General features: G+C 44.6%; 2 protein-coding genes across 3 annotated transcripts in view; one reads left to right on the forward strand and one right to left on the reverse strand.

Annotated features, from left to right (window-relative positions):
* Window positions 1-8,940, reverse strand: part of tomm5 (translocase of outer mitochondrial membrane 5 homolog (yeast)) — a 12,751-nt gene extending 3,811 nt beyond the window's left edge. Inside the window, exon 1 of the mRNA XM_061930339.1 lies at window positions 8,819-8,940. The gene's annotated coding sequence lies outside the window, so the exon portion shown is untranslated. The remainder of the gene's footprint in view (window positions 1-8,818) is intronic.
* frmpd1b (FERM and PDZ domain containing 1b) overlaps window positions 8,730-16,049 on the forward strand; it is a 155,236-nt gene continuing 147,916 nt past the window's right edge. For both annotated transcript variants that reach the window (XM_061930309.2, XM_061930312.2), the window contains exon 1: window positions 8,730-8,919. The gene's annotated coding sequence lies outside the window, so the exon portion shown is untranslated. The remainder of the gene's footprint in view (window positions 8,920-16,049) is intronic.

Consider the following 16,049-nt stretch of genomic DNA (forward strand, 5'->3'; position numbering starts at 1 on the left):
TTTGACCAAGCAACCCCCCCGTACCAAAAAGCCCTTGATGAAAGCGGATACAATTTCACCCTCACCTATGAACCCACGCCAGGAAACCAGCCAAAAAAGAACAGAAAACGGAACGACATCATCTGGTACAACCCCCCATACAGCAAAAACGTCTCAACGAACATTGGACACAAATTCCTCAATCTGATTGACAAACACTTTCCCAAAGACAACATCCTAAGAAAAGTGTTCAACAAGAACAACATTAAATTGAGCTACAGCTGCATGAACAATATACGACAAATCATCTCAAACCACAACAAAACAATTGCAAATGAGCCGTCGGCCCTCAGACAGAGCGACTCCAAAACCAACAAAGGATGTAATTGTCGAAAGAAACCTGATTGCCCTCTCAACGGGGGGTGCTTACAAACATCAGTTGTCTACCAATCTAAGGTAATACGCAAGGACATTAACACATCCGACACATATGTAGGATTAACCGAGGGAGAATTCAAAACCAGATGGAACAATCACAAGGCTTCTTTCAGGAACAAAAACCTGCGAAATACCACAGAACTCAGCAAACACATTTGGGACCTCAAAGACAATAATGTTGAATATTCAATAACATGGCAAATTCTTGCATCCAGCACACCTTACAATAGTGGTAATAAAAGATGCAACCTATGCTTGAAAGAGAAACTGTTTATTATTTACCGTCCAGACCTGTCATCCCTCAACAAGCGCAGCGAAATTGTAACAGCATGCCGCCACAGACGGAAACACCTCCTAGGTAACACATGAGCCAATCACCACGCCCCTAGGCCAGCCTGTACCCACCCACTCTGTGCCCTATATAAACCATGGTATGCGAATGCTCCCATTAAAATCTCCTGACGATTGAGGGTACCCCCCCTCATGAAACAGGCCTGTAGAGATGAAATAGTCTTGTGATTTTTTTCCCCACACATACATATATATATATATATATATATATATATATATATATATATATATATATATATATCCTGAAAATATGCAAACAAAACTGTGTTTAGATAATTGATACTTCAAACTTGCATAAATAAATATTAAGGAATATAACATAACTTGGCTTCTGAGAGTTTCAAAATGTAATGAATAAAATTCTAAAGTTGTTGATAAACAAGCAATTATTTTAATAATTAAATATGGTCATTTTAAATGAATTATTATGATAATTTAAAATTAATTATTTCAAATATGTTTATTTGAATGTATAATTCTATGGCTGGATGTAATAAGGAGTCAGAAAAAATACAAATAAAAATACAATTAATGTTGATGTTTTTAGCAAAATATAGTAAAAAAATTTTATTTTTTAAATTAATAAATATATTTATTTTTAGGTAAGATAAACATAATAATACAATGTATCTCTAGTCTGGATGATTTAGTTCTTGTCACCCTGTTGTCATAAAGAAAAGGCTGTCCTCACTCAGGTCCACATGGAGCTGGAGGGGGCGTGGCCTCCAGCTCCGGCTGAAAATCAGGAGATTTTCGGGAGAATATTTGTCCCGGGAGTTTTTCGGGAGAAAATTTGTCCCGGGAGGTTTTCGGGAGAGGCGCTGAATTTCGGGAGTCTCCCGGAAAATTCGGGAGGGTTGGCAAGTATTCATTAATGCATCTTGTATTCATGTCAGCACGCTACCTGCTTTTCCAGAGAATGAGCAGCAATGTAGCATTTTCAAAATAAACTGTAAGTCAGGAGTGTCCAACTCAGTTCAATATATTTTTGTATTTAAAATAGGGACCACACATATTAATGAAAATATGTAAAATATGTAAATATGACAGATTTTAGGCAAAGGCTAATTTCAGCCTGTAGTTCCCAGACAGGTTGGTGTATACAGAGAATAAAATGACAATAACACTCACAATAAAACTGAGAAAAGTTAAGATCACCACCATAGACTCAGTTACATTCAGCTAGGTAACTTCAAGGAGAGTTTTAATTTATTTATCTTATTTTATTTGATAAATTATTTTGAAAAGGACCTTATCTTCACCATACCTGGTTGTCCAAATTAGGCGTAATAACATACTTGCCAACCCTCCCGGATTTTCCGAGAGACTCCCGAAATTCAGCGTCTCTCCCGAAAACCTCCCGGGACAAATTTTCTCCCGAAAAACTCCCGAAATTCAGGCGGACTCAGGTCCTCAGGTTTTGGTTCCTGAAAGAAGCCTTGTGATTGTTCCATCTGGTTTTGAATTCTCCCTCGGTTAATCCTACATATGTGTCGGATGTGTTAATGTCCTTGCGTATTACCTTAGATTGGTAGACAACTGATGTTTGTAAGCACCCCCCGTTGAGAGGGCAATCAGGTTTCTTTCGACAGTTACAGCCTTTGTTGGTTTTGGAGTCGCCCCCGGACAGAGCGACTCCAAAACCAACAAAGGCTGTAACCGTCGAAAGAAACCTGATTGCCCTCTCAACGGGGGGTGCTTACAAACATCAGTTGTCTACCAATCTAAGGTAATACGCAAGGACATTAACACATCCGACACATATGTAGGATTAACCGAGGGAGAATTCAAAACCAGATGGAACAATCACAAGGCTTCTTTCAGGAACCAAAACCTGCGGAATACCACAGAACTCAGCAAACACATTTGGGACCTCAAAGACAATAATGTTGAATATTCAATAACATGGCAAATTCTTGCATCCAGCACACCTTACAATAGTGGTAATAAAAGATGCAACCTATGCTTGAAAGAGAAACTGTTTATTATTTACCGTCCAGACCTGTCATCCCTCAACAAGCGCAGCGAAATTGTAACAGCATGCCGCCACAGACGGAAACACCTCCTAGGTAACACATGAGCCCATCACCACGCCCCTAGGCCAGCCTGTACCCACCCACTCTGTGCACTATATAAACCATGGTATGTGAATGCTCCCATTAAAATCTCCTGATGATTGAGGGAACCCCCCCTCATGAAACAGGCCTGTAGAGATGAAATAGTCTTGTGATTTTTTTCCCACACATACATATATATATATATATATATATATATATATATATATATATATATATTAGAGATGCGCGGATAGGCAATTATTTCATCCGCAACCGCATCAGAAAGTCGTCAACCATCCGCAATCCACCCGATCTAACATTTGATCAGAACCGCATCCGCCCGCACCCGCCCGTTGTTATATATCTAATATAGACGATGCAAGGCATTAGTGAGGTTATAAAGCTTTTGCCTGTTAAAGAAAGGAGACTGATCCAATGCAGCACAGACATTCGCGTGCCATGCTGTCACGACCCAGACGCACACCAGTGCGCAATCATATGGGAGCCGCGCTGAGCGCACCTCCAAGCGCGTCTCGCTGCCGGCGACGGCCGGGTATGGGCCCGACGCTCCAGCGCCATCCATTTTCAGGGCTAGTTGATTCGGCAGGTGGGTTGTTACACACTCCTTAGCGGGTTCCAACTTCCATGGCCACCGTCCTAGCTGCTGTCTATATCAACCAGGGTGAGCCCCACCCCTTTCGTGAGCGCACTGCGCGCGGAGTGACCCCTGTTACGCGCCCCCAGCAACAGGGGTGGCGGGCAGGTAAGCTGCGCGGGCGGAGCGCGCGGAGTGACCCCTGTTACGAGCCCCCGGCCACGGGGGTGGCGGGCAGGTAAGCTGCTTACCTGCTGCGCGTGACGCCGGCGGCGGCGAAGGCGGACGAGGCGGGGTGTCGGTGCGGTGGGCGCAATGGTGACCCTGGACGTGCGTCGGGCCCTTCTCGCGGATCACCTCAGCTACGGCTCCCGGTGGGGCCCTCTCGGGGGAAGGGGCCTCGGTCCCGGACCCCGGCGAGGCGTCCCTTCTCCGCTCCGTAAAAGTGTCCATCTCTTTTTTTCTTCTTCTTCTGTTGTGGCATATGCTGCAGGTGCCTGCTCGTTTTTCGTATGTGGGTAACAACATTTAACTATGTATATATATTTCCCAATTGGTTTAACTGGTTCATAACTTTTATGGACAGAATTTCTAGGCGCAGTCAAGGCGTTGAGGGGATCTGGTTTGGTGGCTGCAGGATTAGGTCTCTGCTTTTTGCAGATGATGTGGTCCTGATGGCTTCATCTGGCCAGGATCTTCAGCTCTCGCTGGATCGGTTCGCAGCCGAGTGTGAAGCGACTGGGATGAGAATCAGCACCTCCAAGTCCGAGTCCATGGTTCTCGCCCGGAAAAGGGTGGAGTGCCATCTCCGGGTTGGGGAGGAGATCTTGCCCCACGTGGAGGAGTTCAAGTACCTCGGAGTCTTGTTCACGAGTGAGGGAAGAGTGGATCGTGAGATCGACAGGCGGATCGGTGCGGCGTCTTCAGTAATGCGGACGCTGTATCGATCCGTTGTGGTGAAGAAGGAGCTGAGCCGGAAGGCAAAGCTCTCAATTTACCGGTCGATCTACGTTCCCATCCTCACCTATGGTCATGAGCTTTGGGTTATGACCGAAAGGACAAGATCACGGGTACAAGCGGCCGAAATGAGTTTCCTCCGCCGGGTGGCGGGGCTCTCCCTTAGAGATAGGGTGAGAAGCTCTGTCATCCGGGGGGAGCTCAAAGTAAAGCCGCTGCTCCTCCACATCGAGAGGAGCCAGATGAGGTGGTTCGGGCATCTGGTCAGGATGCCACCCGAACGCCTCCCTAGGGAGGTGTTTAGGGCACGTCCCACCGGTAGGAGGCCCAGGACACGTTGGGAAGACTATGTCTCCCGGCTGGCCTGGGAACGCCTCGGGGTCCCACAGGAAGAGCTGGACGAAGTGGCTGGGGAGAGGGAAGTCTGGGCTTCCCTGCTTAAGCTGCTGCCCCCGCGACCCGACCTCGGATAAGCGGAAGAAGATGGATGGATGGATGGTTTAACTGCCACCCGCCTGAATCTATTTAAAATCTAATTTTTTTTTATTTCAACCGCCCGACCCGACCCGCGGATAAAATCCAATTTTTTTTTTATTTCAACCGCCCAATCCGCGGATAATCCGCGGACTCCGCGGTTGTGTCCGCAAATTGCGCATCTCTATCAAGGAGAGTTTTAATTTATTTATCTTATTTTATTTTATAAATTATTTTGAAAAGGACCTTACCTTCACCATACCTGGTTGTCCAAATTAGGCATAATAATGTGTTAATTCCACGACTGTAAATGTCAGTATCGGTTGATATGGGTATCGGTTGATATCGGCAGGGTCGGCCCGTGGCATAGGCCGTATAGGCAAATGCTAAGGGCGCCGTCCATCAGGGGGCGCCACGCCAGTGCCACAAATGTTGGAGAGAAAAAAAAAAAAAAAAAGAAAAGTTGGTATTATTATTTCTAAATACAAAAAATAATCCCACGTTAATTAAAATGCAAAGTAAAGCCTATTTAATAGAAATATTATTTGTTACGGTGCGCCTCCTCCCTTCCCGTATCATGACTCTTTTTGGACGTCACCACATCAAAAAATCAACACAAGATGTCAAAACGGCCAAAACTGTCAGGTGCCCAGGGAAGAAAAAAGAGAAAAGAAGAGGAGTAGAAACGAGAAAAGACAGAGGTAGCAGGTAGGTAACGTTAGCCTACATGAAATTATTTGTCTGTTACAGAATGTGATAGTAACCTGGCTTTTTAGCATTAAGCTAATGTTACATGATTCGGCAATTGCTAATCAATAAGTAGGTAGTTCTGTTTTAACGTCAGGTTAATATTGTGGAGGGGGCTAAATTGTTATGGAAAATAATAATGTAACGTTAGGTAATTACAGTACTCCCACCTTACATTCCTCAGGGACATTTGTATTAGATCTTTTAAGCAGGTGTTTTTTGTTTACATTGTTATTGCCTTCTGGTTAGCTAATGTTTGCCCTGCAGGTAATAGTCACTTTTCCACCCCTTTATATATATAGTATTATATATAATTAGTATAATATTAGTTGTAAGCCTAGTTGTTAAAGTGCACATCATTAATGTTAATTAAGCAATATGTATGTAAAAAATATTGTATTTCATATATTCATTTTTTATTTTTTGCATTCATTTATTTATTCATATTTTTTTTTATCTTGTTAACTATTCTGATTGTTAATTTGCTTTCTTTAAGTAAAAAAAAGGTCAAAGACAAAGCTATTCGGTTTCTTGTGAGTATATACACTTCAATCAATCAATCAATGTTTATTTATATAGCCCTAAATCACAAGTGTCTCAAAGGGCTGCACAAGCCACAACGACATCCTCGGTATAGCCCACATAAGGGCAAGGAAAAACTCACCCCAGTGGGACGTCGATGTGAATGACTATGAGAAACCTTGGAGAGGACCGCATATGTGGGTAACCCCCCCCCCTCTAGGGAGACCGAATGCAATGGATGTCGAGTGGGTCTGACATAATATTGTGAGAGTCCAGTCCATAGTGGATCCAGCATAACAGTAAGAGTCCAGTCCACAGTGGGGTCAGCAGGAAACCATCCCAAGCGGAGACGGGTCAGCAGCGCAGAGATGTTCCCAACCAATATACAGGCGAGCGGTCCACCCCGGGTCCCGACCCCGGACAGCACAGCACCCCATCCATGGCCACCGGATCTGTGTGTCTTCCCCTCCACAAGGGATAGGGGGGAGCAGAGGAGAAAAGAAAAGAAACGGCAGATCAACTAGTCTAAAAAAAGGGGGGCTATTCAAAGGCTAGAGTATACAAATGAGTTTTGAGATGGGACTTAAATGTTTCTACTGAGGTAGCATCTCTAACTGTTACCGGGAGGGCATTCCATAGTACTGGAGCCCCAATAGAAAACGCTCTACAGCCCGCAGACTTTTTTTGGGCTCTGGGAATCACTAATAAGCCGGAGTTCTTTGAACGCAGATTTCTTGCCGGGACATATGGTACAATACAATCGGTAAGATAGGCTGGAGCTAGACCGTGTAGTATTTTATACGTAAGTAGTAAAACCTTAAAGTCGCATCTTAAGTGCACAGGAAGCCAGTGCAGGTGAGCCAGTATAGGCGTAATATGATCAAACTTTCTTGTTCTTGTCAAAAGTCTAGCAGCCGCATTTTGTACCAACTGTAATCTTTTAATGCTAGACATAGGGAGACCCGAGGGGGCGCCACCTAAAATCTTGCCTAGGGTGCCAGATTGGTTAGGGCCCGGGCCTGCCTTCACCATACCTGGTTGTCCAAATTAGGCATAATAATGTGTTAATTCCACGACTGTAAATGTCAGTATCGGTTGATATCAGCACCCTGATTATTAGTGATTCCCAGAGCCCAAAAAAAGTCTGCGGGCTATAGAGCGTTTTCTATTGGGGCTCCAGTACTATGGAATGCCCTCCCGGTAACAATTAGAGATGCTACCTCAGTAGAAGCATTTAAGTCCCATCTTAAAACTCATTTGTATACTCTAGCCTTTAAATAGACCCCCTTTTAGACCAGTTGATCTGCCGTTTCTTTTCTTTTCTCCTCTGCTCCCCTTTTCCTTGAGGGGGGGGGGCACAGGTCCGGTGGCCATGGATGAAGTGCTGGCTGTCCAGAGTCGGGACCCGGGGTGGACCGCTCGCCTGTGCATCGGCTGGGAACATCTCTACGCTGCTGACCCGTCTCCGCTCGGGATGGTGTCCTGCTGGCCCCACTATGGACTGGACTCTTACTATTATGTTGGATCCACTATGGACTGGACTCTCCCCATACCATACCATACCAACTTTATTTATAAAGCCCTTTAAAAACAAGCACAGTTGAAAAACAAAGGGCTGTACACCACAAAGAAATAGAGGCAAAGGACAGACTAAAAAATAACATTTAAAACAGAAATAAAAATACACAATTAAAAAGCAAATATAAATTACCCTAAGAACAGTTTGTTAGATAAAAACAGTTTAAAAGTTAAAGACAGTTCAAAAAGTTAAAAGCTAAAAACAGTTCAAAGTCTCATGCTGGGTTAAAAGCCAGTGAATAAAAATGGGTTTTAAGAAGGGTCTTGAAAATAGCCAAAGAAGGGGCCTGTCTCACATGGAGAGGGAGATCGTTCCAGAGTTTGGGACCCGCAACAGAGAAAGCTCTGTCCCCTCTGAGCTTGCGCTTTGTTTTGGGTACCTCCAGGATCAGCTGATCAGCTGACCTGAGGGACCGGGTGGGGGCATAAAGATGGAGCAGCTCAGAGAGGTAAGGTGGGGCAAGACCACGTAAGGATTTAAAAACGAGTAAGATAATCTTAAAATGGACTCTAAAAGACACAGGCAGCCAGTGGAGGGAGGCTAAAACAGGAGTAATGTCTCACAATATTATGTCAGACCCACTCGACATCCATTGCTTTCGGTCTCCCCTAGAGGGGGGGGGGGGGGGGGGGGGGGGGGGGGTTACCCACATATGCGGTCCTCTCCAAGGTTTCTCATAGTCATTCACATCGACGTCCCACTGGGGTGAGTTTTTCCTTGCCCGTATGTGGGCTTTGTACCGAGGATGTCGTTGTGGCTTGTGCAGCCCTTTGAGACACTTGTGATTTAGGGCTATATAAATAAAGATTGATTGATTGATTGATTGATTGATATCGGTTGATATCGGTATCGGTAATTAAAGAGTTGGACAATATCGGCAAAAAGCCATTATCGGACATCCCTAATAATAAAAACAAGTGGCGCATAATCAACAGAAATAATTCACAAAGCATACAATGATGATGTTCATAAAACGTGGGTGTGACCTTGCAAAGGGAGGGCGTGGGTCCAGTGGGCAGACGGAGGAGGGGAGGAGGGGTGGAGGATTACACGGAGACAAGCAGTCCCATCCAGCACATAGACGCCCCCCACCGCCACCTTTAACATCATCATCCTCACCCGGACGCCGCGGATATTTCCCGGGGGAGAAACGCGGTCGCCACTGGAGCCTCCGTGGGGCTCCACGCTACGGTCTGTGTGCCTCCTCTTCCCACCACGAGGTGAGCGGGCTTCCGTTTATTTGTCCCACGCGAACGACATCCACGCACGGAGCCGCGTTGCCTTTTGCTTTGCTAGCACTCGCATCCATTTGTCCCGACGTTTGTCTGACAAACGGATGACCAAATAGACGAGACCATGTTGTTCCCGTTTGAGATGTTTCAATCCCTTTAAGATGATATCTTTATGGAAGCAACCTTTTTCCTCTCTTTGTTTAGCCTCCTCCTGCCTGCTAAATTGCTACTTTCTTATACGTCACCACATTTTTTATTCATATTTAGATTGTTTTTCTCCAATATATGTTAGTTTTCTGTGATGATGCCCGCATAGTCAAAATGATTGATGAAGACCAAGCACATATTATGAATGGGCGTAGGCGACTTGCAGCCCCTCAGGACAGCCTTCCTTGTCTTCAGCAGCTTCTTCTTCTTCTTCTTCTTCTTCTTCTTCTTCTTCTTCTTCTTCTTCTTCACAACACAACTAGACCGGAACAATGTCTTTTGGGTGTTTCCGGGGCTCGCATGGCGTGCTTTTATTACCAGGCTGCGCTCTGCAATAGTGCTTAATACAAGCAGGCCCGGCCCTAACCAATCTGGCGCCCTAGGCAAGATTTTAGGTGGCGCCCCCCCCCCCCCCCCCCCCCCCCCACACACACACATCGGCAGTGAAGTGTATATACTCACAAGAACCCGAATAGCTTTGCCTTTTTTTTTTTTAACTTACAACTATACCTAATATATAAAGGGGTGGAAAAGTGACGATTACCTGCAGGGCAAACATTAGCTAACCAGAAGGCAATAACAATGTAAACCATCAATCAATCATCCATCCATCCATTTTCTACCGCTTATTCCCTTTGGGGTCGCGGGGGGCGCTGGAGCCTATCTCAGCTACAATCGGGCGGAAGGCGGGGTACACCCTGGACAAGTCGCCACCTCATCGCAGGGCCAACACAGATAGACAGACAACATTCACACTCACATCCACACACTAGGGCCAATTTTTAGTGTTGCCAATCAACTTATCCCCAGGTGCATGTCTTTGGAAGTGGGAGGAAGCCGGAGTACCCGGAGGGAACCCACGCAGTCACGGGGAGGACATGCAAACTCCACACAGAAAGATCCCGAGCCCGGGATTGAACCCAAGACTACTCAGGACCTTCGTATTGTGAGGCAGATGCACTAACCTCTCTGCCACCGTGAAGCCCATCAATCAATCAATCAATCTTTATTTATATAGCCCTAAATCACAAGTGTCTCAAAGGGCTGCACAAGCCACAACGACATCCTCGGTACAAAGCCCACATACGGGCAAGGAAAAACTCACCCCAGTGGGACGTCGATGTGAATGACTATGAGAAACCTTGGAGAGGACCGCATATGTGGGTAACCTCCCCCCCTCTAGGGGAGACCGAAAGCAATGGATGTCGAGTGGGTCTGACATAATATTGTGAGAGTCCAGTCCATAGTGGATCCAACATAATAGTAAGAGTCCAGTCCATAGTGGGGCCAGCAGGAAACCATCCATAGTCAAAATGATTGATGAAGACCAAGCACATATTATGAATGGGCGTAGGCGACTTGCAGCCCCTCAGGACAGCCTTCCTTGTCTTCATGTCCTCTGAGGAGCAGCTTCTTCTTCTTCTTCTTCTTCTTCTTCTTCTTCTTCTTCTTCTTCTTCTTCTTCTTCTTCTTCTTCTTCTTCTTCTTCTTCTTCTTCTTCTTCTTCTTCTTCTTCTTCTTCTTCTTCTTCTTCTTCTTCTTCTTCTTCTTCTTCTTCTTCTTCTGCACCAGGCCAGGCCAGGCGTAACAACACAACTAGACCGGAACAATGTCTTTTGGGTGTTTCCGGGGCTCGCATGGCGTGCTTTTATTACCAGGCTGCGCTCTGCAATAGTGCTTAATACAAGCAGGCCCGGCCCTAACCAATCTGGCGCCCTGGGCAAGATTTTAGGTGGCGCCCCCCCCCCCACATCGGCAGTGAAGTGTATATACTCACAAGAACCCGAATAGCTTTGCCTTTTTTTTTTAAACTTACAACTATACCTAATATATAAAGGGGTGGAAAAGTGACCATTACAGGTAAAAGCCAGTAAATTAGAATATTTTGAAAAACTTGATTTATTTCAGTAATTGCATTCAAAAGGTGTAACTTGTACATTATATTTATTCATTGCACACAGACTGATGCATTCAAATGTTTATTTCATTTAATTTTGATGATTTGAAGTGGCAACACATGAAAATCCAAAATTCCGTGTGTCACAAAATTAGAATATTACTTAAGGCTAATACAAAAAAGGGATTTTTAGAAATGTTGGCCAACTGAAAAGTATGAAAATGAAAAATATGAGCATGTACAATACTCAATACTTGGTTGGAGCTCCTTTTGCCTCAATTACTGCGTTAATGCGGCGTGGCATGGAGTCGATGAGTTTCTGGCACTGCTCAGGTGTTATGAGAGCCCAGGTTGCTCTGATAGTGGCCTTCAACTCTTCTGCGTTTTTGGGTCTGGCATTCTGCATCTTCCTTTTCACAATACCCCACAGATTTTCTATGGGGCTAAGGTCAGGGGAGTTGGCGGGCCAATTTAGAACAGAAATACCGTGGTCCGTAAACCAGGCACGGGTAGATTTTGCGCTGTGTGCAGGCGCCAAGTCCTGTTGGAACTTGAAATCTCCATCTCCATAGAGCAGGTCAGCAGCAGGAAGCATGAAGTGCTCTAAAACTTGCTGGTAGACGGCTGCGTTGACCCTGGATCTCAGGAAACAGAGTGGACCGACACCAGCAGATGACATGGCACCCCAAACCATCACCCAACCATGCAAATTTTGCATTTCCTTTGGAAATCGAGGTCCCAGAGTCTGGAGGAAGACAGGAGAGGTACAGGATCCACGTTGCCTGAAGTCTAGTGTAAAGTTTCCACCATCAGTGATGGTTTGGGGTGCCATGTCATCTGCTGGTGTCGGTCCACTCTGTTTCCTGAGATCCAGGGTCAACGCAGCCGTCTACCAGCAAGTTTTAGAGCACTTCATGCTTCCTGCTGCTGACCTGCTCTATGGAGATGGAGATTTCAAGTTCCAACAGGACTTGGCGTCTGCACACAGCGCAAAATCTACCCGTGCCTGGTTTACGGACCATGCTATTTCTGTTCTAAATTGGCCCGCCAACTCCCCTGACCTTAGCCCCATAGAAAATCTGTGGGGTATTGTGAAAAGGAAGATGCAGAATGCCAGACCCAAAAACGCAGAAGAGTTGAAGGCCACTATCAGAGCAACCTGGGCTCTCATAACACCTGAGCAGTGCCAGAAACTCATCGACTCCATGCCACGCCGCATTAACGCAGTAATTGAGGCAAAAGGAGCTCCAACCAAGTATTGAGTATTGTACATGCTCATATTTTTCATTTTCATACTTTTCAGTTGGCCAACATTTCTAAAAATCCCTTTTTTGTATTAGCCTTAAGTAATATTCTAATTTTGTGACACACGTAATTTTGGATTTTCATTTGTTGCCACTTCAAATCATCAAAATTAAATGAAATAAACATTTGAATGCATCAGTCTGTGTGCAATGAATAAATATAATGCACAAGTTACACCTTTTGAATGCAATTACTGAAATAAATCAAGTTTTTCAAAATATTCTAATTTACTGGCTTTTACCTGTACCTGCAGGGCAAACATTAGCTAACCAGAAGGCAATAACAATGTAAACAAAAAACACCTGCTTAAAAGATCTAATACAAACATTTGTATGCACGTACAACACTTAGAACTTTTAGCATATCAGTATGTGGAATTAAATGATGGAATGGATTAAGTAAAGAAGTTAAAAATTGTACTGATATGATCCAGTTTAAGAGGTTGTTCAAAAATAATAGTGCTTACAGAGTACAAAGAAGAAGAATTATGAGAAATACTTTCAACCTTATTGAAAATAAGATATTCTTCATCTCAGTATGTTAATAATGACTGAATTAATTAATTAATTACATATTACAAAGCTGTTGTATACTAATTCATAGATGTTATTTTATGATATAAAAAGGTCAGTAAATGATTCTATATATTTGTAAACGCTTGAAGTGGGAAAGGGGTAGGATTAAATAAGCTTTGCTTCTTCCTACTCCTTTTCGGGCATGATGTCAAATGAAATGATATGAAATTGTGTGATGTATTATGATGTATGTGTGTGGCGGTAGCGGGGGATGTATTTTGTAGTGCTGCAAGGGGTTCTGGGTATTTGTACTGTTGTGTTTATGTTGTGTTACGGTGCGGATGTTCTCCCGAAATGTGTTTGTCATTCTTGTTTGGTGTTTGGCGTGTATTTGTAACAGTGTTAAAGTTGTTTATATGGCCACCCTCAGTGTAACCTGTATCGCTGTTGATCAAGTATGTCTTGCATTCAGGTGTGTGTGCGTTAGAGATGCGCGGTTTGCGGGCACAACCGCGGAGTCCGCGGATTATCCGCGGATCGGGCGGATGAAATTAAAAAAAATTAGATTTTATCCGCGGGTCGGGTCGGGTCGGGTCGGGTCGGGTCGGGTCGGGTCGGGTCGGGCGGTTGAAATAAATTAAAAAAAAGATTTTAAATAGATTCAGGCGGGTGGCAGTTAAACCAATTGGGAAATATATATACATAGTTAAATGTTGTTACCCACATACGAAAAACGAGCAGGCACCTGCAGCATATGCCACAACAGAAGAAAAAAAAAGAAAAGAGATGGACACTTTTACGGAGCGGAGAAGGGACGCCTCGCCGGGGTCCGGGACCGAGGCCCCTTCCCCCGAGAGGGCCCCACCGGGAGCCGTAGCTGAGGCGATCCGCGAGAAGGGCCCGACGCACGTCCAGGGTCACCACCGCGCCCACCGCACCGACACCCCGCCTCGTCCGCCTTCGCCGCGGCCGGCGTCACGCGCAGCAGGTACGCAGCTTACCTGCCCGCCACCCCCGCGGGGGCTCGTAACAGGGGTCACTCCGCGCGCTCCGCCCGCGCAGCTTACCTGCCCGCCACCCCTGTTGCCGGGGGCGCGTAACAGGGGTCACTCCGCACGCAGTGCGCTCACGAAAGGGGTGGGGCTCACCCTGGTTGATATAGACAGCAGCTAGGACGGTGGCCATGGAAGTTGGAACCCGCTAAGGAGTGTGTAACAACCCACCTGCCGAATCAACTAGCCCTGAAAATGGATGGCGCTGGAGCGTCGGGCCCATCTACCCGGCCGTCGCCGGCAGCGAGACGCGCTTGGAGGTGCGCTCAGCGCGGCTCCCATATGATTGCGCACTGGTGTGCGTCTGGGTCGTGACAGCGTGGCACGCGAATGTCTGTGCTGCATTGGATCAGTCTCCTTTCTTTAACAGGCAAAAGCTTTATAACCTCACTAATGCCTTGCATCGTCTATATTAGATATATAACAACGGGCGGATGCGGTTCTGATCAAATGTTAGATCGGGTGGATTGCGGATGGTTGACGACTTTCTGATGCGGTTGCGGATGAAATAATTGCCTATCCGCGCATCTCTAACGCGCACACACACGCGAATGCAACACATACTTGATCAACAGCCATACAGGTCACACTGAGGGTGGCCGTATAAACAACTTTAACACTGTTAGAAATATACGCCACACTAGTGATGGGTTGATGAGGCGTCATGAAGCGTTTTGACACATTGCAAAACTGTATTGATACTGTGTCGATACTGTGTCACTAAATACTGACATCTGCTGGACATTAAAAATCCCTACAGGCAACCTATGGACCGACTCAACTGACACTGATTTTATGACCTAGTACAGTGGTTCTCAAATGGGGGTAAGCGTACCCCTGGGGGTACTTGAAGGTATGCCAAGGGGTACGTGAGATTTTTTAAAAATAGCAACAATTCAAAAATCCTTTATAAATATATTTATTGAATAATACTTCAACAAAATATGAATGTAAGTTCATAAAGTCAGTGAAGCACAAGCTCAGGTTTGTCACTAAAATGTGTGTCAAAAAGAAGTGTGAAAAGAAATGCAACAATGCAATATTCAGTGTTGACAGCTAGATTTTTTGTGGACATGTTCCATAAATATTGATGTTAAAGATTTTTTTTTTTTGTGAAGAAATGTTTAGAATGAAGTTGATGAATCCAGATGGATCTCTAATACAATCCCCAAAGAGGGCACTTTAAGTTGATTATTACTTCTAGGTGTAGAAATCTTTATTTATAATTGAATCACTTGTTTATTTTTCAACAAGTTTTTAGTTATTTTTATATCTTTTTTTCCAAATAGTTCAAGAAAGACCACTACAAATGAGCAATATTTTGCACTGTTATACAATTTAATAAATCAGAAACTGAAGACATAGTGCTGTATTTTTTTTTTCAACCAAAAATGCTTTGCTCTGATTAGGGGGTACTTGAATTAAAAAAAGTTCACAGGGGGTACATTGCTGAAAAAAGGTTGAGAACCACTGACCTAGTATATACAATAATATAAACCAAGTCATTGTATTTCATTTAGGATTATTTCATAACTTCATTTAAATAAAAATATATTTTTTGTCTTTTTTAGATACAGTCAATAAATAATGTGAACATGTATCATAACATGGAAATCTAAGAGAACGTGTTGTGAATGACGATGCTTGTGGACCTGGAAATTATTATTATTATTTTTTTTTTTACACATTTTTATAAAAAAAAAAAAAAACAGTTTTTCCAACGTATTCAATTTTAGACGCTTTCTCTTCTTAGTTATTATTTCTCCGGCTGTAGAAAAGAGCCGCTAACAGGGCACAGAGTCAGCGTCAGTGCGACACAGTTGGCGTATCGGTCACGTGACCAAAACAGCTCATGATCGGTCACGTGACTTTCTAAAAGCGGTACGCGCACCGACACAGGGTTTCGCTCTTTGAGCTCGACGCATGCGCCGATGCATCGGTGTTGCCGGACCCATCACTACGCCACACTGTGAACCCACACCAAACAAGAATGACCAACACATTTCAGGAGAACATCCGCACCGTAACACAACATAAACACAACAGAACAAATACCCAGAACACTTTGCAGCACTAACTTTTCCGGGACGCTACAAGGTGTGTGCTGCAAGGGGGGTTCTGGGTATTTCTTCTGTTGTGTTT

The sequence above is a fragment of the Nerophis lumbriciformis genome, linkage group LG36 (assembly GCF_033978685.3).
Source record: "Nerophis lumbriciformis linkage group LG36, RoL_Nlum_v2.1, whole genome shotgun sequence".
In the NCBI taxonomy this organism is placed as follows: Eukaryota; Metazoa; Chordata; class Actinopteri; order Syngnathiformes; family Syngnathidae; genus Nerophis; species Nerophis lumbriciformis.